We start from the raw sequence: 22,801 nt of genomic DNA on the forward strand, positions 1-22,801 counted from the left end.
GCCCTGGTAACAAATTCATGGGCCAACTTTCTAGGCAGCAGCTTTAATCTATCTAGATCACCCACTCACCTGTCTTGTTCTGAACCAGTGGCTGTTGCTCTGAATTGTCTCATTGTCAAATGCTTAATTTATCTAGGTAATAGGTAGAATATACATATGATGGTAATAAATGCTTGACAATATCTTCAAGGAACATTCTTTAAGTCCTTGAACTGGTTCACTAAATATGAATCTTTCTAGCTTTACTAAAATTTTCTAGTTGCATGTGTTTAAGGAAACCATGATGATTTAATATACTTCAACATAGTAAAATGGCTTTCGTAGTCAAATAACTAAGGTATACATCATCTGCTATATTTATCTTTAAAATATCCATATTGCTAATGGCATCCTCAAGAATCTTCCAAGGAGAGTCTTTCAAGAAGGCAGCATTGTTACCTGCAAAGTCATACATCGCTGATTTCTGTCTCTCTTCCACCAACATTGCTTTAATTGGAAGTTTGAAGCCCCCTAGAAATATGTACACTTCTTTAGAGAAATTACAAACCCATAATTGCATACACTGTCTCTGTTCTGATTCTTTTAGTGTTGTGCCCACATATGGAGAATTTCTACCTACTCTCTTTTTAAAATATTTTTTTAGTTATATATTTTCTTTATTTTATGTGGTGCTGAGGATTGAACCCAGTGCCTCACATGTGTAGGCAATTACTCTACCACTGAGCAAGGATCCCTCCACTTACTCTTATGGAAAATTTAAATTATTCTTTTATTTGATGAAAATTTTGAAAGTGCATTTAGACATAAATAATATTGAGGTTAATTTTGAAATAATTAAACAAGCATGAAATATAATGTGCTCTAATTCAGTGACCAGTACTTCCACTTTATCTCCCCTTCTTCCTCCCTGTGTTCTCTTTCTTCTGCTCTACTGATCTTATACTTATTTGTAGTTTTTAAGTTTCTTTTTGAATTATGCATTATGAATATACATGAAGGTGTAATTCACTGTGATATCTTCATATGGATTCACAAAAAAATTTGATCAGATTCATTTCACTTTTCCACACTGAGTGCTGTCCCCAACTCCCTGGCGTGGGTTGGGTGAGGGTTAGGGTTAGGTTAGGGTTAGAGTTGCATTGTAGAACAGGAGCCCTTCAGTATAACCCAGTGATTTCCTTCATACTAAGACTTCATTTGAGCGAGTCAAATATTAGTCCAAAAATGATGAGCTATATTTTTAAGAGCTAATAAGAAAAACAATGTCGAGCTATTTTGAACCCATTTGAAGATATTTCTATAATATTTGACAATTTTTTTTATCAGGGGTATTATTACAATAATGAAATATCTGCTTGAAAATGAACAAATAAAAGATACCATCTTGCTTTCATTGCACCTTGGTTTAGAGCTTCCATGGTTTTATTTATTTATTTATTTTTGGTTGTTTGTTTCTTTGCACCAGGGATTGTACTCAGGGACACTTGACCACTGAGCCACATCCCCAAACCTATTCATGTTTTATTTAGAGACAGGGTCTCAGTGAGTTGCTTAGGCCTCACGGTTGCTGAAACTAGCTTTGAATTCAAGACTGTCCTGTCTCATCCTCTTAAGCCACTGTGATTACAGGCATGTGCCATCACACCCTGCTTCAATGGTGTTTTGATGAACTTCTTAACACATAGTAAAGCCATGCATATCTATATTAAATGTGGCCTCAACCTTATTCTTTTATTTGGCATTTTGACCTAAAAAATCACAGGAGAACAAATCTAAGCTTTATAAAACAATGCTGAAGTTAAATAGTTATGACAGAAAGAAATAATTTTAACATATAAATTACAATTTAATTTAATAGCTGATATATTTTTTTCAGTTTCTTAGCTTACATGAATATCTTTCTGAAAAAAAATGAGAGAATGGGGTTTGAAGTGCTTCAGAGTCATGAAATTGGATGACTATTTACAAAAAGAGAATGAAAGTTAGTTGTTATTCAGGATGCAAGTATAAGTTGTTCTTATTAGTTCTTACCAGAAAAAAATGAGATAATTTACCATTTACAAAACAATGATAAATTGTGTATGAATGTAGACACAATGCAAAGGGGATTTGGGAGGCAACTCTTTTTCCAATGTATTTCTGGGAGAAAGTGGTGTTTCTTTTTTACTTATGCCTAAGCTAGTTTATTTAAAACTTAATGTAATAGTTCTACATTTCCTTGTGGAACATTAGTTTGCCATATCATGCTAGCCTGAATAGAAGAGTGTTTTTTAAACTCTTTCATCACGTTTCAAAGATATGTCTCCGTAATCACTGCAGAATGCCTTCAAAGGTGAAGGGAGAAGGAGAGGGAAAAAACTACTAGAGAGGAAGAGTGATCAAATTATTTTATGTGCATCTGTGAATATGTCATAATCAATTCCTCTATTATATATAGTCAAATCCACCAGTAAAAATTTTTGTTTAAAATAATTTTCTTTAAAAATAGAACATGAAGACAGGAATGGGAATTCTGTCAGTCAAAATCATTTGTTTTCACATCAAATGTGTAAAGGCATTAGACACCACCTTATTGTTATCACTACAACATACTTACTATGTTCAATAATATATTTTAGACCCTATTTGGGGAATTAGTAAGAGAAGAGTTTTATACAAAGAACACTGTACATGGTGATATTTATATAAGAGTTGGAAGTATTTACCACATAACTCATCAAGTGCACATCTATAATGAGCCAAATGTTTAAAAACTGCTGGTCATAACTTCTGAAATCAATTACAATTAAAGAGCTATGTATTTTTTCCAATTCTGAATATCAACAAATTAAAGACCTTAAGTGTGAAACTGCTTTTTTCCCACTTCTGCCCCACTATGAAACTGTCAGCCTATACACTGACATTCTTTTGTGGGAAAAAATGGCATCACCCATTTTCTGTGGTTTATGGCCAAAATCCCAGACTGACTAAGTAACAGTCACACATTTAAAATACCCTTTCATGACTCTGTCATTAGTTTACATTTGCCTCAATAAAAGTATGAAATTTCTTAGCCAAAAATTAAAATATCCAAACAACTGGATTTTTGTCAGGTTACTCAGGCTATCTCATCTCACTTGCTTTATGGCACTTTGCTCTAGATTCTAGTGACACTGGACCACTGTGATTCCACAAGTGTTCTTTCTCATCTCGGTGTCTGCAGTGTCTGCATGCACCTCTTCCCTTTCTCTCACAATTTCTCCTTTTACTTCAGGTGTTAACTCATGTATCACTTCCATTGAAGGACCTCAAACACTGACACAAATTTGGGACAGAAGTCCCTTCTAAGTGTTCCAGTGGTAACCTGTTTTATCCTTGTCCTAATGCCAATGACTCTGTATGGAAATTGCCCGATTGTCTGCTTTTGAAGCTATTGTATATGACTGTTGAGAGGTGTCCATTATCATCTCCATGTTGTCATCCCAGTTCTTGCCAGAATACCCTAGCATATGGTTGTCAAATTTATGCATAAGGGGTGGAAAACCCAAAGCTCTGATACTCAGTCATAATGACAATTGTGTATGAAAATATGGGCGTACTGCATTCCATAGTGATTTTGTATTGTGGACATATCTTTTTTTCTTCTTATAAACAATGAAAAGTTCTAAACTTCTTCACTGACTTATACTTATAAAATGTTTGAGAAAAAATATAATTCTTTTTCTCTTGCTGCAGGATTTGAATCCTGACCATGGAAGCTTCTGCCTTAAGAATTACTAATAAGACAAGACAAGATTTACTTTTGGAAACATCATAAAGATATACAGAGATTTTAAGAAAAAAAATATGAAAGCTAATATTGTGTTTTTCAGACTGTTAATATAATATTTACATATTTATGAAATGTATGATGTAAATACTTTATTGAAATGGATGTGTGTAACATATAATGAAATTATCAAAATATGAAAATTGTTTATATCTGTAAGAAAATTTGAAGTGCAAGTGCAAACCAGTTTTTATTAGATGTGTTTTCAGACTATCTAAATGTTAACATTTAAGCTCAATTCAGCAACCAAGTCAACACTAATTTGGAAGATCTAAATATCACATTAATGATGGATTATTTATATTATATCAGTGAATATGGGTCCAGAGAATTAGGCAACATTATTTTTACATGCTGGTTACTATATTCATAATGGATTAATGTATTGCAATTATTATACTGCCATCTTTAAATTTATATTTCAGGCACTGACTTATTAATTTTTCTAATAAGAATATTTGCTTAGTGTTTTATCTTCTTTTTTTTCCTTTTCTCTTTGTTTATACAATCTTGGGAAATAATAGTAAATTTACAGGTTCTAATATAAAGTACTTTTGTCTGCTGAAGCATTTTAAATTGAATTGCTTACATAATGCTATCATTTATGATATTTTTAGTATTTTGTACAAGTCAGAACATGCTAGATAACTACAATTCAACATTCATTTATTATGAGTATATTTTTGAAATATTAACAGGTAACAGCATAGTTGTTAATTGTATCAGTTTCATTATAAAGGTTATATTGTTATCTAGCATGTTCTGACTTGTAGGAAATACTAAACCTATCATGAAAGATGGCATAGTTAACAATTCATTTTAAAATGCTTCAGTGGGAAAAAGTACTTTGCATTAGAACCTGCAACGTCACTAATATTTTCCAAGATTGTATAAAGAAAAAAAAAAACACCACACATTAATTAAGCAAATGCTATTTCTCAAATCAACACTTATACATTCTATCATAATGCCTTGGACCACTTAATCCTCAGATTATTTTCATGTTTTTCTAGTAGCCTAATATTGTTCTTTATAAAAAAATATTTCCTTCAGAGACATGAAATGAACTTAATTGTTTTATTTTATAGATGCCTTCTGAATTAAATATTCCTTAGTCTTTTCTTAACCTTCATGACCTTAAATTTTTCAGAGGGAAAGCTTGTAGAATGTGCTTAAAATCGATTAGAGCTAGATTACATGTTTTTGGCAAGAGTACCACAGAAATCAATTCTATGATTTTCACTTTGAATCACATCTTGTGACCTATAATATCCTCATTACTGCTGATGTTAATATTGGTCATTAATGTGGTATTTGCAGGATTTTACTTTGTAATTATTATTTGTGTGAAGATAGTTTGAGACTATACATATTAATATAAATATAAATGTGTATCACTCACCACTAAATTTGTTCATTTATTATATCTATACAGATTCATGGTTTATTTTATTGTGTTTGCTGTTACTTGTTAATATTTTAAAAATTTATTTTTCTTTCAGAAATGTTCTATTTTGATAATCTCAGATTTATAGAAGATTTAAGACAGCAGTGAAAGGAATTCATAAGAAACATTCCCTAAATGTTATTCTTTATTTCTAGATAAGTCTACGTACATAACAGTTTTTATCTCTGAAACATTTGCAAGATGCACACAATGTCTTTTTATTTGTAAATAAAAAAACTCACATTATCTAAAAATGAGAAATTATCTCTGTAACTATGGTGCAATGATCAAAATAAGTAAACTATATTGTGAATATCTACTCTACAAATCTTATTCAAAATTTGACAATTATTTTAACAATTGTCTTTGAACCAAAATAAATCCAATTTGGGGAAATTTTAATATCAATTATTCACTGTGTCCAGTGGTCTTGTTTCTTCTGTTTTTTTTTTTTTTTTTTTTTAATCTGGGATGGTTCCTTTAGCATTTCTGGGCTATTCATGATATCTTTGATTTTGATTTTTGAATGATGTATTTCAGTAGTAGTTCTATAGATTTTTCTTCAGTTTATAATTAGATTTTAATTTTCATAACCAGTGGATAAATGCTCAAATATTTGACTCTCAAGTTAACCTGAATGCTGCTGGTAGATTGCACATAGGGATCCCTGTTCTATCAATATGTCAATATATTTGGTGATATTAAAATTAATACCAATGGAATTTGCAAATATTTCTTTAGAGGAGCACATCATGAAGACTTTAGGCTTTGTGGACCAGAAGTTCTCTGTGGTCACAGCCTAAAATCTGCAAATATAATAATCATTCTTCTACAGATTTCCTGTACAATTCAGTTTATGAAATAAGAATATTTTCTGAATTTGCCCTCAGGTTTTGTTATTGATTTCACCATTTCAATATTAATAAGCACTTTGCATATCTGCCCTTGAAACTTATCTTTTAAAAATATTAATTGTTGATAGACCTTTATTTTATTTATTTATTTATATGTAGTGCTGAGTATCAAAAACAATGCCTCATCCATGCTAGAAAAATTCTCTTACACTGAAAAACAACCCCAGCCCTGTGTTATCATTAAGAATGAGAAAATTAATACTCAGTTTATTTAATAAATCAGGAAGAAATTTTCATGGTGACTGTAGATTAAATTTTTATCAATTTATTTTTTAGCATTTTTGGTGTTACATATGTAATTTTTAAAATGTTCAAAGTTTTACATATGATCATTATGTAAAGATTGAAAAATACAGTTAAAGAAGAACAAAGATTATTCTCCATTATTCCACTTAGATACAATGTCTTTCAAAAGGAGGGTCTGCAAACACTAAATTAAAATCCGTTTTTTTATTTTATTGATTGATTGATTGATTGATGATATTCCAATCTAATCCAGAATATGCTCTACCCTAAGCCATATCCCAAGTCTTCCATTCATTTGTGAATCTCACTCTTGTGTTTTTCTCTTCCTGCATAACTCCAAGAATTACTTTTTCCAAAGTTACCATTGAATTTAACTTTTAACACATCTACACTTAATTTCATGCACTTAATTTTACAATTACTCATTCATCAATGGAACATTTCCACTTCTAATAACAAGAACTCCCAAGTGGATGAAGGGAGTTTAGACTCCGCCAAAACAGCTATACAAATGATTTCTCTTTCCCACAACCACACATAAATGTATATAAACAGCCTCAATACCCAGCCAAATAGTTGTAGTAAAACTAATAAGAACTGGAGATAGAGGGCAAAACCAAGAATAGCCTCACTAAATGGTAAAGGAAAACTTTTGCCTTTCTCACAGATCAGCTTTTCCCCCAAGTTGACACACCAGTATGATCAGGAGAAACTGCCCAATTCTCAGTTTTCCCCTTTTGGTGTCAGAGAAAGGAGAACATAGCTCCAATATTCTGGATTTTTAGGGAACTGTTTTCTGTCTACTGTGACACAGATCTGGTGGCATATTTTGATAATTAGTCACATTGAGAAAGGAAACACCGTTGAACATCAAAGAACCTACAGTGCAGAAACCAGGTGGAAAAAAAGTTTATGTACTTTTGATATAATTCCACAGCTTTCTTCCTAGAAAGCTAAGTGTTTGGAGAGAGTGTATCCACAGCAAGGGTGACAAAGCCCTGAAATACTTAACTGGGCTTGCTGGTGAAGATCTTCCCCTGTGTGCAGCCACCAGGAGAGAGAAGTTTGAAACTAAAATTCTCAACCAAAGGCAAACTAGTTCAAGGAGCACATCAAGAAAAGCCATAACACAGAGCCATGCTATCCTGTAAAATCTATGGGGCCTAGAAAATTAAGTTTCTTAGTGTTTCTGTTAAGAAACAAGAATGTCAAAAACTACAGTTTTAAAAGTATTAAGAAATACTAAACAATAAAAAATAAATGACAATAAATTAAATATTAGGAAAAAATCTATCAAATATATAATTGAAAATACAAATGATCATTAAATTTGTGGTTCTCAATCTCCCTGACCCCCAGTACTGGGGATGGAACCCAGGGGTACTCCACCACTGAGCTGTACACACCATCCTTTTTAAATGACCACTTTTAATTTTGAGACACTAAGTGCCCAGGCTGGCTTCCAATTTAGGATGCTCTGCTTCCTTCCACCTCTACCATGCTGGGATTAAGGGCATGAGGCACTGTACCAAGCTTCTCAACCTTAAATAAAGGGAAAAAATAAGGCAAGCGAAACTTTAATACTAGTATTGAAAAAGAATAATAACCACAGTCCAGTAAAGAGAATTTAACAAACAAAAAGTTCAGGAGATTGAAGTGTACATTTTTCCAAATGATTTTACTTGGGAGGCTAAATCAGAGCACAAATTCAGGGCCAGTTGCAACAATTTAGCAAGGCCCTAAGCAACAATGAGACTCTGTCAGATTAGTATATGAAAAAGTTTGGAATGGAGCTTGGTGAAAGACTACCACTGAGTTCAATCTCCTATACCAATGAATAAATTAATCAAAATCACAAAAGAATATGTCAGGTAATTAATAGCAATTCTCTTGAGAATCAAGAAGGAGGATTATTTTTAAAATAAATTTCAAACAAATAAAAATAACTCAGTAAGTAACAAATATGAATGGATAAATTATATCAGAAAGTGGACTATAAGCTACCATTAGGTGGGCATGCAGACAGTATAGGTTAATAACTGAGTTCTAGGTAAATTTAAGGATCAGATCATTAGATTCTAAGGTGCTTCAATATGTTCTGGACTGCAGAATTTTATCATGGAAATCTTGGTGTTTTATTAATATCAAAAAACATGAATATAAACTCAATGGCATAAAAGTTCTACAAATGAATGGAAGTGGAAAAATCTAATTAGAACATCTGTAAAGAGAATCTATAAAACAAGAAAAATACATTCTAGATATAGTAATCCATAAGTTAAAGAGATTATTCTCATGTCTGATCAACACTTTGAGGAGTACAGATAAAGATGCATCTTGGTGAGTACTTCTAATTAAAACAGCACTGAAAGTGATTTTGCAAATCAGGAGATAGTGCCATTTTTAGATGGCAAAACACTTAATTTTTTCAATTAAAATCTTGAACCTGAGGCATGCCAGCTAATGCTGTTTATATACTTAAATAGAAAATAGAAACATTTAAGCAAAGAAAGGAGATAAATGACATATACACAAGAAAGATTAAAAGTTCTTTATTATTAATCTTATAATTTTTCACTTAGAAAACCTGATATATTGTAAAAAATCCTCAATATCTTAAAATCACAATGAGATATGAATAAGAGATAAATTTGGAAAATAATAATTTTATTTATGTTAGGAATTGGGACGCAATAAATTTCTGTTGCTATTGTCTGAAATCTGTAATAGACAATAAATGAATGGGAGTGGACTCATTCCAAATCTGTTTATTACTAGAATAGTGGCAGGGTGATTGCCTACTATGAGTGTGCATGAAAGTTCCTGAGGTTGATGCCTAGCAGCTATAAAATAAAACAAAAGAGTCAAAAAGGTGCCTTTATTTACACATATGAACATGCTGTGGATTGGTCTACAGGCATTAATTTGATGGTCTTCATGCAATATCCAATTTTCTGCTAATGTAGCAAATCACTTTAAAGGTACTTTATGTACCTCTCTTGCTCCTTTGTAAGCATATCTCAATATGCTTACACAATATTTTTCAAGTGACTATGTAAAATTTTCAAAAATTCAGATTTCTAAATGACATTACTTAAAAATTTTCTCCACTTTATTTCTGTTTTTGAATTCAATTAATCCATATGACCAATTTGTATATTTGAATATCCTGGAATAAGCTAATTTGTGTTTACAAAGAAATATTGTCTTTGAAATATTTATTCTTCATGGAGCTTTTATGTGCACATATGAACAAAATTTTAAAATTAGCTTTTATAATATATTACTAAGAAATATTCAAGGGCTGGGGATGTGGCTCAAGCAGTAGCCTGCGGCCCGGGTTCGATCCTCAGCACCACATACAAATAAAGATGTTGTGTCCGCCGAAAATTAAAAAATAAATATTAAAATTCTCTCTCTCTCTCTCCATCTCTCTCTCTCTCACTCTCTCTTTAAAAAATAAATATTCAAGGGGTCTTTTAGTTAATTTATATCTTTTTGAATTTATTACTAACTATCTTGGTCTAATGTGGTTTCTGGGCCACATGCATATAATGTTTAAAAAAAATAGTGACTGGCTATAATGGTGCAGGCCTGAAATCCTAGTAATGGGAAAATAAATCAGGAGGATTACAAAATCAAAGCCAGCCTCAGCAACTCATTGAGAACATCAGAAACTTAGACCCTGTTTCAAAATAAGAATAAATAAATAGGCTGCAGGGTACAGCTCAGAAGTAATGCAATCTTGGGTTCAGTCCCTAGTAGCACCCAGAAAAAAAAATGCTATATATACACTACACTATCATCCTGTTATAAACAAATATAATATGACTCATCAGTATTTTATATATATATATATAATTTATATATAAAGTATTTTAAATATTTCATATATAAATTATATATATATATAAAATATTGATGAGCCATAGTGTATATATATATATATGTTTTTAATGCTAAATATATTATATATATACATATATATATATATTATTCATTGCAAATAATGTAGAGGTCAGTATGGCCAAAACAATGCTGAAGAGACTATAAAAATGGGTACATTATCTTTAATGGATTCTAAAATAATGTATATTTTATGAGCTAGTTAATATAGGGGTGTTTTAAGCAAGCAGGAAATCACTCAATAAAAGAAAAAAAACACAAATGAATATTTCTGAGTATTTCCTGAGTATTAAAACATAAAAGAATGAATGTGACATGGTATTATTTTATTTATATATTTATCTACTTATTTATTTCTTACATACATGACAATAGTGGAATTCATTACATTCATATTTATCCATTCACAGAACAATTTTTCATAATTCTGTATATAAATCATGTTCATGCTAAATTATGCCATTATACATGAGCTCTCTTTTTTTGCATTACAATTTTTAATACATCTTTATAACACAAATTGTCATATCTCTGTTTATATATAAGATATGTTGACACCAAATTCACATCTTCATACATGTATTTTGTATAATGATGTCTGTCTCCTTCCACCATCCATGTTATTACCCTTCTTGGCAGCTGGAATAAGAACCTTCATACTAATATTTGACAATACAGAGGTTTCTTAGACCTGGAAAGGAAAAGAAGGCAAGGTGAGGCTTTCTTCTGACAGCCCAGTGAAGTGAAAGCAAAGCAGCATGGGGCAAGGGGAGCTCAGCTTCCCCTCTACAGTCAAGTCTTTAAAAGACAAAACAGCAAGGAAAGTAAAGGCTTGGCTTCCTCTTCATAGCAAAGCTAAGGGCAAGGACAGGAACAATGAGACAAATTTAGCTTCCCAATGACAGCCATCTCAAGACAATGCATGGAAAAATGCAGAAAGGCCAGGCTTGTTTTCCCCTCAGTAGCCAAGCCATAGCAATACAAGAGAAGAAAGGTAAGGTGAGGAAGAAAAGCAAACAAGGGTTGGCTTTCCTGATACAGAAGGCAAGGTCAGGCCAGGCAAAGCCTGGCTTCCCTCATGACCAAGCCATGAAAGTTTGGACCAGACCAGGGAAGATTTGGCTTTTCTTAGATAGCTCAATCACAGCAAGGTATATCAAAGAAAAAAGAAATAATAATGCAAGGCAAGACTGGTTTTCCCCTTCATAGCTAAACTATGGTCGGCCAATGAAGAGAGCCACCAATTCAAATTCAAGTTAGGGCAAGCTTTGGCTTCTCCTGATGCACAAGCCATGACAAAGCTGGAAGGACAAGTCAAGGTCATGCTAGGCAAGGCCAAATAAGTCTTAACTTCTCAGCAGCCATGCCACGAAGAGGCAAGGCAAGGCCAGATAAGGCAAGACCAGGCAAGAGTTAGTTTTTCTCCAATAATCAAATCTTGGCAAGAAAGTCAAGGGAAGACCAGACAATAGAAGTATCAATTAAAAAAAAAATCAGACTGTGTCTCACAACTGATTCCTCAGCTGGGTCTGTCAGTGAGATCACCTAATATGGCTCATCAATATGGTCTCAGCTACCTTCAGCATGTGGTATTTGGGTAGCCAGACTTTTTTATGATGGCTTGGGGTATCTCAGGATATAAGGCAGAGGCTTGTCTATTGTGTCATTTGATTTATTCTTGGAAGTCACAAAGCTTCTTTAACACTGATGCAATTGGTCATGGTCCTGCCCATATTCAATACAGAAAACACACTACCTAATTCTTAGTGGGCAGGTAAGAAGTGGTCAAACAGACTGCTCACTCTGCCTAAAGTTGTTAAATCATCAAAAAGCCCTGTGACTCCACTCTTCATTACATTTTGATGTCTTAAACTATCACTATAATGTGTAAGTCCCTGTGTATTGTAAAAGAACCAAGTTATGCATGATCCACTAATGGTCTTAAAATATCTTGGAATAAGATGCCAATTTTGAACTTTATGTATCTGCCAGAAATACTTAGTTGCAGGACTTAAACATTTATTAAAGGGCATTAGGTAGCTTACAGATTTTCTAAAGGGGTCTGAGAATCTGGGTTGGAAACTATACGATTGGGAGAAACTATGAAGTTATACTGCATATTGCTTAGGGAAGTTCCTGATGCCACTGATACTGAGCAGACATTTCCTCTCACTCAGCACAATGTTCCAGAACCTCTGGCTATTGCCATCTCTGAGATCTCATATTCCATGCCTTTATTCTGGCCAAGGTGGATCTGTGCAGAACCTACTTCTGAATGTTATTTGCGTCCCAAGAGGTGTCTTATGCATATGTACTCAAATGGCTGATGTTAGCCCTTTTTCTTTGTGTGAGATGCAGCCATGGGAAGAGAAATTGTGTCCCATCGTCCCAGATGTGGAACACGTATGAAAACCTAAATACAGTATATGACATATAATTATGTGATATGTAATGGTTATAAGACTATAAGTACATTAAAATAAATATAATGTTGATTAGCAGCAACATGATAATATATAAGCTCTCAATGATAAGTTCAAACCTATTTTAATGCACCTGTATCAATTTCATTGAAATAGTCATAGAATTGAGTTTCTGGAAATTTAATGGGTTAAGTCTGAAAATCTACTCCAGGTCTGGAAGGGATGCATAAGGTTTTACTAGACAGAACAGAGTGGTAGGGCACTCATTTAAAAGTCATTACAGAGAGGTAGAAGGCCAAGAGAGGTCAAGAACAAGTATTCCAGCATATAGTAAAGGACTTTGCACTGAAATTATGCAAATATGTGTATAGTGATGTTCAAGATAGGAGGTTAGTATAGTTTTTCTCATTCACTAGTGTACTTTTCACCCTTTACAAATCATATTTTCTTTTTAACTATTTGAAGGTAGTGTGTGCCATGACCAATATACATGAATTACTGATTTTGTTACAAGAAACGATTCCAGGTACTCAAGAGACACTAGCATAAAGGTTTAGATAACAGGCCTTAATTCTAAGTAAGACTTTATAGATTTTTAGTTTCAGTTTTTGTTGCAGGACCTGACCTTGGAACTACACGGAGGAATGCTTATCTTGCTCATTGTTCAGCAAGGAAATTCTAACATAGAATATTATGTTTGGGGACAAATTTCTGTCAGAACACTGTCAAGTGCAACTTCCTTGTTCCTTTGACAAGGAGTTATTGCCCTGTTGGTGAAAGGTCAGCCTACATGTCAGTTTCTAGACTCTTGATGTCTAGACATCCATAAGATGGTCTGTTGTGAATCACCTCTGGCATATCATGACTATTATATGTAAATTGGCAAATACTCACTCTTAAAGCTATTTTTGCTGTGAAATAAAGCATATGTTGTTCTATGAAACAATCTCTGGAGGGGTTTCTCCATGCCCTCAAGCTCCCACAGTAGATGTTGGAAGGGTAGGCCCTTCAGCATTCTGATGCTCAAACATTGTATAATCAGGTGATTTTGCGTGAGGGATCCCTGGCCATAAGGAAACGCAAAGCTCAAAACATAAGCAGTCAGGGCATTGGGTAATTTACCTGGTTAACATAAATATGCTCATCTGCTAATTACACAACAGCTTTTAAATGCTCAGGGTATAAAAGTAAACTATGAGGAATTAGAAACTTTTTGGCAAAAATTTTTAGCTACAAATCCATGGTTTCCTTTGGAAGGAATATTCAATACCGACGTCTGGCGACCAACTGGCTCTGAAAAATGCTCCTCAGCAGGAGTAGCAAACACATAAACAAGCCTCAAACTTCTTTTATGTTATCTTGCTAGCTGTTAGTGGCTCACTCTGGGTGGAGAAGACATTGCAGCAGTGGCCCACTGTTGTTTGGGAGAGACAGCTATCGCAAGAGAAGATTAGAAGGAAAATGGGGAAAGCTAACAAGAACAAAAGATAGTAAGCAAGAGGAGGGTAACACAGATGTAGAAGAAAAGGGGTATCTGATATGAGATGTTGAGATTTAAGTAGAAATGGAGAAAGAACAAGAGAAAGAATGTAGAAAGAGCAAGGAGTCTCCTCTTTGGCTATAAGCTCTTATGTTTTTCTTTTTCACAGATGTTGCAACAGTGCCATATAGAGGAGTTGACTCTTTCTGCATATATTAAATCAAGCTGTACCATGTCAGAGATGGCGATGTTAGGCTTAACATAAGGCATGAAAACCAGTTCTATTATTTGTCAATATTATATATTCCAGGCCTTGGTGCCTTTCTTTAAGGTACCAGACCTCATGATTATACATTATATGGATGACATTATTTTAGCCCACCCGTCTGCACAAGACCTAGACTCCATCTTCCAACAAGTCCAATTAACACTTAAAGAAATTGAATTAAATAGAGCTCCAGGAAATGTTCAAAAATTAGCCCATTTTCACTTTTTGTGAATCATTTATTAACTCTTGCAGAGATCTTAGTACAGGCTCTCAACATTTACATAAAATCTCTCATTACATTAAATGATTTACAAAAGATTTTAGGAAACAGAAATTGGCTTACATTTCAACAGGTTCTTTGAAGGGCTCTACCTCCTCTGTTCCAATGTTTGGAGAATGACCTATCTTCTTTGTCTTTAAGAAGATTAACTCCTGAAGCTTACAAAGCCTTATAAGAGGTTAATAATCAGCTTGCTGATTTGCATCTTAGCCAATGGGATCCTGATAAGGACACTATTACTATAGTTTATACACCTCACCTATTCCCACTGGTCTTCTTTTCCAGGAATAAAGTAGCCATTTAGAATCAGTGCATCTTTCTGCTGCTTTTTCTTTCAAAATTACCCCCAAATTAGTATGTTTTGTCTAATGGTATTACAACTACACACTAGGATTCTTCAATTATTTGGTCTAAAACCTGATAAATTTGTCTTGCCATTAATTAAACAGGAAGTAAACCTCCATTTGAAAAATAATATCCTGTTTCAACATTCAATTATGACTTTTTCATTGGTTAATCATTTACTTGTTGCAAACCTATCCAAGATTTATTTGATAAAACAGTTTATGTTTTAAAGATAATTTGTGATAAACAAATTCCTGGAGCTGACCTTATCAGTACTGATGCCAGTTATTCTGGTGGCCTATTAATTCTTATTTATAATCTTACCAGGGATGAATACAAAACCTGAACTTACAAGGAGCTACCTGCCTCACCCCAATTATTAGAGTTACAGGCAACCACTTGGGTGATTGAAGCTAAGTCACTGATAGTGTTTGTTGTGCCTAACTTATAGCCAGGTTTCCCTGTTTCTTTATTAAAGGGAAAGCAAAATCAGCTTTGGATATACTCCTTCTTTCTTCTCAAAGAGTGCTCCAAAAATATACTAACTCACTGTTCATCACTCATATCAGAGCTCTTATGTTGAACCCATAACGCAAAGCAAAGCCCACTGATGCTAATTCTAAACCAAATTAAAACAAGCTTATATTGAGTTCACAAGAGAGCTGATCAGTGAATTGCCTCACCCAAGAGTAGGGCCAGAGGACAATGCCTGGTCTAAGAGCGGGGAAGTTTTTTATAACATAAAAAGTTACAAAGATAGATATCTAGGCAGCTTACAGCTGACAGGATCCTGGGAAGCATATTGCAAAGGCAGATAGCAGGTTAATAATCCACATATCTTAACATCTCAAGGTAGGGAGTAAACTCAGATTCCACCATCAGAATTAATGAGGAGCAGCTGAGATTTTTAGGAAGCATTGTTATCTGGTGAGGGAGAGCCAGGTATAAGTAAGTTCAAAGCTTGGGCAGGAGTTCCAAGCAAGTTTAAAACACCAAAGTGTGATCAGGCCAAATAGAAATATTAGTATTTTACATTAAAACAGAAATGAACTTTTCATGACCTTGTGACAGATGGCTCCCAGTCTTAAGATGGAATTAGGCTGGATTCATCACATACTGTTTTACATGGATTTATCTCAAAGTTTAATAATTTAACAGATCAAGCCATGTGAAGTGAATATGGCACTGATTGGGAATCTGCAAAAGTTACAAGCTTAATTCCATCATTCATTCCACTTCCTTAAACAGTTTTTTTCTACACTCAGTATCCTACAAACTAAACAGATAGTGAAAACTTGTAAAAGTTATGCTTCTTTTTTTGGGGGGTGAGGTGTCTTACAACCTCAAGGAGTCATTTCATGGGGTTTAAAGGCATTGTCTTTATGGAAGATTGTTGTCATACACATACCCTTGCTTGGTAAATTAAACTATTTATATGTCACAATTGACACATCTTCTGGACTACTTACAGCTACTCCTATGGTTGGGGAAAAAACTAATCATCTCATTCAACATATGCTCAAATGCATTGTGACAAAATGTTTTCCACATAATGTAACAGCACACAATGGTTCAGATTATACTTTCAAAATGTTTGCTGTATTCTGTACAAAATAGAACATTAAATATTTTCCAAGAATTCCTTTTAACCCCCCAATCACAAGCCATTTTTGAGACAGCCCATCAAAATTTTATGGCTCAAAACACAAAAATTAGAGCTAGAATCCCTTGCTAACTGATGCAATTCCTCATATGTTAACCAATATGGCTTTATTTACCTTATGTTTTTTGAAATTTGATGATGTTAACCATAACCCAATACAGAAATACTAGGAGCCATTAACAAGTCCCTCAAGTTACCATAAGTGGTCTGGAAATATCCTCAAAAACAACAATGGCAACCATGAGCTTCTTCATTAACCCTAGTGAAAGCTTTTGCTTTTTTTTTTTCCAGAATATGTAGACCAATATGGATCCCAGCAAGACTTGTGCAACACTTGATGTCTGATTCCCCAGATGCAGAAACTGACTCTCAAGATGAGAAAGCATCATCAATGACAATAAACCACAATATCCAAAAACCTGTGGTGATGTCAAAGTGTTGGTCAAACAATCTGAACAGATGAGATAAATTCACATCAAAATGTCTCCCAGCCTTCTATATTCTTAATTTATTCTTTAACTACTTTAATCATCAATAGTACACAGACTTGTTGTTTTGTTTGTTTGTTTAAATTGATTTAAAATAAAAGATGACAGCAGAATGCATAAAAAATTTTATTACACATATATACCACAATTTTTCATATCTCTGTTCTTATATAAAGTATGATGAAAACCAATTTGTGTCTCCATACATGTATTTTGGATAATGATGTCTATCACATTCCATCATCCTTGCTAATTCCCTGTCTCCTCCCCTTCCCTCCTACCCCTCTGTCATATTTAGAATTCATTTGTTCCTTCCATGCACCCCCTCCCTATCCCATTATGAGTCGGTCTCCTTATATCAGAGAAAACATTAACCATTTGGTTTTATGGGGGATTGGCTAACTTCACTTAGCATTATCTTCTCCAATGCCATCCATATACCTGCCAATGCCATGATTTTATTGACTTTTATTGCTAAGTAAAATTCCATTGTGTATATATGCCATGTTTTTTTATCCATTCATCCACTGAAGGGCATCTAGGTTGGCTCCACACTTTAGCTATTGTGAATTGTGCTGCTATAAACATCGATGTAGCTGTGTCCCTGAAGTATGCTCTTTTTGAGTCCTTTGGGTATAGACCAAGGATAGGGAGAGGTGGATTACATGGTGGTTTCATTCCCAACTTCTCAAGAAATCTCCATACTATTTGCCATATGGGCTGCAACAATTTGTAGTCCTACCAGGAAAGGATGAGTACCTTCCCCTCCCACATCCTCTTCAACACTTATTGTTGTTTGTCTTCATAATACTTGCCATCTGACTAACGTGAGATAATATCTTAGAGTAGATTTGATTTGCATTGCTCAAATTGCTAGAGATGATGAGCATTTTTTTTATATATTTGTTGATTGATTGTGTATCCTCTTCTTATATGTACCTGTTCCAGTTTTTAGTCCATGTGTTGATTGGGTTATTATTATTTTTTTTTGGTGCTTAGCATTTTGATTTCTTTATATGCCCAAGAGATTAGTGCTCTATCTGATGTGTGAGGAGTAAAAAGGTGTAGGCTTTCTGTTCACTTCACAGATTATTTCTTTTGCTGAGAAGAAAGTTTTTAGTTTGATTCCATCTCATTTATTGATTCTTGGTTTAACTTCTTGAGCTATAAGAAAGTTGTGTCCTAATCCCACATGAAGAAGATCAGAACCTACTTTTTCTCTTATTAGACACAGAGTCTCTGGTTTAATTCCTGGGTCCTTGTTCAATTTTGAGTTAAGTTTGGCGCATGATTGTTTTTATTTACTTTTTGCTCAAAACAACATAATAAAACAAATAAGCACTGTTTTTGAGATTAAAAAAAATCAATGAAAAATTACATGCTGCCATCTTGGTTCTCCTGAAACAAAATAAACTTGAAGAAGAACAAATCAACACTGGCCTGGTGGTCCCAGGCTCACAGCAATCCCATTCCACCCTACCCTGGTGGGGCAGACACCCACCAGAGCCTAGCCTCAGGTGCAGGACAACGCCTTCTGACCAGCAGAGTACTGTGGGAGCCAAATTTCAGCCCAGACTACCACCGTCACCTGACTGCCAAGAGAGGTCAAGCCCAGTGGCCCAGATTCACCTGTCATGTTTCTCATGATAAAAACACCAAGGGTAACTCCAGGTCAACTGGGCTGCATGAAATAACCACAAAGAGACAGAAACACCTTTTTTTTTTGGGGGGGGTCCTGTGATCCCTCCTCTGACCTTAAGTGTCTTCAGAGAGAAAGAGTACGTGCATACTGAACCTTTTTGTTGAGGAGAAGCCATTCAAATGAGGCAAGGGATCTGGTTTCAGGGATTGAGTTTATTTTTCTGAAGCCTGCTGTCAGTAGGTTGGCTAACATATAAGAAGGCCACACCCAAAACCAGAGCAAGAGAAATGGACACACAAAGGCATTTCCATGGAACATTCTATCCCAAACTGAGCTAAGGGGTAATATCACAAAAGAACAAGTGAGCATAGCTCAATCTATGGGGTGACATGCCTACTTCTGAAGATGCATCCTTAACCTCCAGGACTGGGGCAATGTCCAGGTCACTTCATAATGTAGTGATGGTGAGAGCCTCTCTGCTCCAGGGAGGAGAATGTGAAACATTCAGACTGGCTGCCCACATTTACCCATGCCAACTTATGCAGGACCCAGATTCAGTATGCAGAAGCATTCATTGAGGGATACCAGTAGAGTCTGAAAGCCCAACATCGAGTCAAGGTACAGATAATCTGCACAGGTACAACAAGAATATAGGTAAAAATGTAATATCTCATATCCACACTGCAATAAAGGAAGACACAAACACAACTTGAAAAACTAATGGAGGAAAGTGCCCCAAACAAACAAGGACACTATAATAACAGAACCCATGGAAAGTGAAGTTGATGAAATGTCAGAGAAGGAGTTCAAAATGTTATAATTAAAATGATCTGTGAATTTGTAAATTACCTAAAGGAGCAAATACAGGCAGAAATTGATCACTTCAACAATAAGAGAAAAAAATATAGGTAGCACAAAATTACTTTAAGAGAGAGATACTCTAGAAAAAAAAAACAGAAATCCTTGAAATGAAGGATACAATAAATCAAATAAAAATTTCAACAGAGAGCATAACGAATAGACTATATCACTTAGAAGAAAGAATGTCAGATAATGAAGACAAAGTATACAATCTAGAGAATAAATTTGATCATACAGTGAAGATAGTTAGACATCATGAACAGAACATCCAAGAATAATGGGACAGCATCAAAAGACCAAATTTAAGAGTTATTGGTATACAGGAAGGCACAGAGTTTCAAATCAAAGAAATGCACAATCTTTTCAATGAGATAATATCAGATAATTTTTCAAACATGAAGAATGAATTGGAAAACCAAATACGAGAGGATTCAGGACACCAAATATACAAAATTACAACCGATCTACACCAAGGCACATTATAATAAAAATGCCCAGCATACCAAATAAAAATATAATTTTTAAAGTCACAAAAGAGAGAAATCAGATCACATATAGAGAGAAACTAATTCATATCTCATCAGATTTTTCAACCCAAGACCTCAAAACCAGGAGACTGTGAATCAATATATACCAAGCTCTGAAAGAAAATGAATGCCAATGAAGAATCTTACATCCAGCAAAACTAAGCTTTAGATTTGATGATGAGATAAAAACCTTCCATGATAAACAAAAGTTAAAAGAATTTACAGTTAGAAAGCCTGAACTACGGAACATCCTCAGCAAAATATTCCAAGATAAGAAAATAAAAACAATGATGAAAATCAGAGGATAAAACAAGCCACATTAAATATCATAAATTTAAAAAAATGGCTGGAAACACAAATCATGTCTCAATAATAATCCTGAATGTTAATGGCCTAAACTCACCAATCAAAAGACATAGACTGGCAGATTGGATTAAAAGAAGACTAACAATCTGCTGCCTCCAAGAGACTCATCTCAGAGAAAAAGATATCCACAGACTGAAGGTGAAGAGTGGGGGGAAATTGTACCACTCACATGGACTGTGGAAGCAAGCAGAAGTTTCCATCTTTATATCAAATAAAGTAGACTTCAAACTAAAGTCAATCAAAAAGGATAAAGAAGGGCACTACCTTCTACTCAAGGGAACCATACACCAACAAGACTTAACAATTTTAAATATATATATATATATACCTAAAACAATGAAGCCTCTACATTCATCAAACAAACTCTTCTCAAGTTCAAGAATCAAGTAGATCACAACACAATAATTTTGGGTGACTTTGACACACCTCTTTCTTCACTAGACAGACCTTCCAAACAGAAGCTGAGCAAAGAAATGATAGAATTTAATAATATAATAAATAATTTGACTTAATTGACACATAAAGAATAATTTGTCTTTCAATGAAAGAATATACTTTCTTCTAAGCAGCACATAAATCCTTCTCTAAAATAGACCATATACTATGCCACAAAAAACCTTTAGCAAATATAAAAAGTAGAAATACTACCCTGCATTTTATCAAATCATAATGGAATGGAATTAGAAATCAATGATAAAATAAAAAATCCATTCCAACACCTGGAGACAAAATAATATTCTATTGAATAGACAATGGGTTGCCAAAGACATCAAAGAGAAAATTAAAAAAAAATTAGAGGTAATTGAGAACACAGACAAAATATATCTAAATTTCTGTGACACTATGAAAGCAATTCTATGAGGAAAGCTCATTGCATGGAGTTTATTCCTTAAAAGAAAAAAAGTCAACAATTAAATGAGTTAACATTATATTTCAAAGCCCTAGAAAAACAAGATCAAATCAACACCACAAGCAGCAGAAGGCAGAAAATATTTAAAATCAAAGCAGAAATCAATAAAATTGAAAAAAAGAAATAATTGAAAAAATTGACAAAACAAAAAGTTGGTTCTTTGAAAAAAACTAAATAAAATTGGCAGACCCTTAGTCATGCTAATGAAGAGAAGAAGAGAGAATACCCAAATCACTAACATATGTGATGAAAATAGAAATATCACAACAGACACTACAGAAATACAGAAGATAATTAGAAAATATTTTAAAAACTTGTACTCCAATAAAATAGAAAATATTGAAGGCATCAAAAAATTTCTAGAGTCATATAGTTTTCCCAAACTGAATCAGGATGATATAAACAATTTAAACATATCAGTTTTGAGTGAAAAAATAGCAGATGTCATCAAAATTCTACCAACAAGAAAAGCCCAGGACTGAATGGATACACAGCCAAGTTCTAAAAGACCTTTAAAGAAGAACTAGTACCAATACTCTTCAATTTATTTCGGGAAATAGAAAAAAAGGCAGAACTTTCAAACTCATTTTATGAGGCCAATATCATCCTTATTTCAAAACTAGGCCAAGATACATTAAAAAAAGAAAAAAAAACTTCAGACCATTATCTCTAATGAACATAGATGCAAAAATTCTCAATAAAATTCTGGCAAATGAAATAAAAAACATATCAAAAAGATTGTGCACCATGATCAAGTGGGATTTATCCCAGATATGCAATGTTGGTTCAACATATACAATCAATAAATGTAATTCATTATATCAATAGACTTAAAGATAAAAATCATATGAACATCTCAATAGATGCAGAAAGAGCATTTGACAAAATACAGTACCCCTTTACATTTAAAACACTAGAGCAACTTGGGGTAACAGAAATATATCTCAAAATCATAAAGACTATCTATGCTAAGCCTCAGGCCAATGTCATTCTAAATGGAAAAATATTGAAGGCATTCCCTCTAAAAACCGGAACAAGACAGAGGTGCCCTTTTTCAGCACTTCTATTTAACACAGTTCTTAAAACACTGGTCAGAGCAATCAGACAAATGAAAGAAATGAAGTAATACAAATAGGAAAAAAAGAAATTCAATTGACACTATTTGCTGATGATATGATTATATACTTAGAAGACCCTAAATGTTGCACCAGAAAATTTCTAGAACTA

At 33.8% G+C, this 22,801-nt stretch overlaps 1 protein-coding gene across 2 annotated transcripts in view; it reads left to right on the plus strand.

The window, feature by feature from the left end:
* Positions 1-5,651, plus strand: part of LOC144364860 (ankyrin repeat domain-containing protein 26-like) — a 40,051-nt gene extending 34,400 nt beyond the window's left edge. For both annotated transcript variants that reach the window (XM_078014845.1, XM_078014848.1), the window contains exon 17: positions 3,715-5,651. The gene's annotated coding sequence lies outside the window, so the exon portion shown is untranslated. The remainder of the gene's footprint in view (positions 1-3,714) is intronic.
* The last annotated feature ends 17,150 nt before the right edge of the window (positions 5,652-22,801 follow it).

Source organism: Ictidomys tridecemlineatus, chromosome 1 (assembly GCF_052094955.1).
Source record: "Ictidomys tridecemlineatus isolate mIctTri1 chromosome 1, mIctTri1.hap1, whole genome shotgun sequence".
NCBI lineage: Eukaryota > Metazoa > Chordata > Mammalia > Rodentia > Sciuridae > Ictidomys > Ictidomys tridecemlineatus.